Below are 2,220 nucleotides of genomic sequence, written 5' to 3' on the forward strand. Positions count from 1 at the left end.
CGTGACCTATAGCCTATACATTATCACCAGACAAGGCATTTATGGACTCTAATTCATAATATTCATAGTGTAATAAGTCTATTTATTGAACTTTTTTATTTTTATTCATTGAATTGTCAGTGTCAGTAGATCTTAATCACCACAGTTCTGAATATCACTTTCTACAGTTTTAAACACACACTTTAAAAGCGAGAAGGGACACATCTCACTGACTTGTCCTGCTGCCCTGCTGAAGCTGGTCAGGCTGGTTTTAGCTGGTCTCCCAGCCTGGTCATAGCTGGTTTATCAGGCTGGTTTTAGAGGGGTTTTGACCACTTTCTTAGCTGGTCAGGCTGGTTTTAGCTGTTTTTTTTCAGCAGGGTGCTTCATTCAATTAAACTTTACAAAGGCCAACCCCGTGTTGTTTGGTTTATTTGCTAACTAAATATTGTACGGCACAACTACAACCGTTGTGTTTTACAAGGTTTTTTTTTTCTTCTTCTTCTCATGAGCAAGTTAAATCACAAGTCTGAAGTGCCCAGGCTTCCAGTCACCACAAATAGGCTAAAATATCCATCCTTGTCTGTGTATTTGACAAAAATGACATTTTACAATCTGTACTCTATACGCACTTGGTCTGCGACAAATAAGATGAACAGCGCGTCTACTGGAAGCAGAAAGTGTCTGATTTCAAACTCCTCCTCTACTGTAAATCTCACACCATTAACTAACTGAAAGTGAAGGTAAAACAGACAGAGGCGAGGAGAAAAGTCCCGGAAACAGTTTAAGCTCAACAACATTCATTTTTTACCCTCGAGTGTGTTGAATGTCTAAAACTCAAGTGTTCGTTTATCCTGCTGGGGTTTTAAAGAAACATTTACAGCGGTGGGAATGAATCTGCAGCTTCCAGATGGTAAATACGATTTGTTCATTTAAAAATGTATGTAGGCCTATTCAATTTCATTTTTCTAATAAAACCATAATAGCCTAGCCTATACATGTAATGGCTGATGATTGCCAAACCGAATCATATAATATCTTTAAAAATAAATAAACGTAGTTAGCCTAAATATAAGAACACGGTGACACTGTTTCTAATCTCACAGGTTCCTGATGAGTGAAAAGTGAACTTTGCGCCTCCTCCTCACAGGAAAGATTTAAAGGTGACAGTGGCTAATATTACTATTTAAATATAAGGTTTGAATTGTTGTAGGTTTGGACAGTAAAGTGTATTTTGTCCACACTGACATGAGTGTACCTAAACGTGCTTCTAGCAATTTATATGGTTGGACAAAGTTCACATCTGAAGATTTGGCTCCATTTCAATTTATGATTGTGAATTTAAATCGGCCACAACAATCAGGAATAATTTACTGTACTAAATTGAAATTCATCAGCAAATGCAATGTAGAAAATAAATGGTTCTTCCACCTTTCACAACAATAGCCTACATTTATTAAATATAAAGAAGTAGTTTGTTTGCTTTTGTTTTGGTTGTATATGAGTCAAATCCATTTAGCTGTTGTATGTAAAGCAAAACTAAAAAAAACAAATCAAATCTGTTCAATCAGTAACTGGTGTGTTTTGGTGTGTTTAGTATGGATACAGTGGGAGTGAATGTGATGGAAACAGCAGCTCTAGGGAGACCTTTCCAGCTGGGGATGCTGTATGACTGCAGGAAAGATGCTCTCATACCAGGTACAACACTAACACTACTAAAGTTTACCTTCAGTTATCCATTCTGTAACATCACTAAGAAATTATCATTTAACGAATTACTCCAGTCAATGATGCTGAACCCACTTATGTGCTCAGAGCATGACAGTGCAAAAGATTTGTTATTTCACTTGCAACAGTAAATAAATGTATCATATGCTGATAATTCTGCATATATTCTTAATGCATTGTAAGTTTGCTGTAAGTGGGCGAAGACCAATAAAATAAACTCTTATCTAAAAAAGACTGATCATGGTCCAGTGTCCTATAAGAAAAGTGACCCTAATAAGGCCATGTACCATATATTTTATTTTATTAAAAAAAATAAATCCAGAGATACACATGGTCCTACAGTGGAATCATTTCAAAATCACACTGTCATGCCTTTCACCAATGTTGTTGTAGCTGCCCCTTGGCATCCATAAAACGGGACACAGAGAGTTTCTGACAGATTTTTTATCTTCATTTCGCTCATGAAGAGTGCCAATTGTGCATCAATTTGTGTAGCACTGTGAACCTAATATA

At 36.4% G+C, this 2,220-nt stretch overlaps 1 long non-coding RNA gene across 1 annotated transcript; it reads left to right on the forward strand.

The window, feature by feature from the left end:
* Positions 1 to 750: 750 nt before the first annotated feature.
* Positions 751 to 1,669, forward strand: LOC107728174 (uncharacterized). The gene is made up of 3 exons (XR_001638438.1): positions 751 to 892; positions 1,086 to 1,142; positions 1,577 to 1,669. It is a non-coding gene; the product is annotated as an uncharacterized LOC107728174 (long non-coding RNA).
* Positions 1,670 to 2,220: the final 551 nt, after the last annotated feature.

Source organism: Sinocyclocheilus rhinocerous, unplaced genomic scaffold (genome assembly GCF_001515625.1).
Source record: "Sinocyclocheilus rhinocerous isolate Xijiao unplaced genomic scaffold, SAMN03320098_v1.1 scaffold2986, whole genome shotgun sequence".
Lineage (NCBI taxonomy): Eukaryota > Metazoa > Chordata > Actinopteri > Cypriniformes > Cyprinidae > Sinocyclocheilus > Sinocyclocheilus rhinocerous.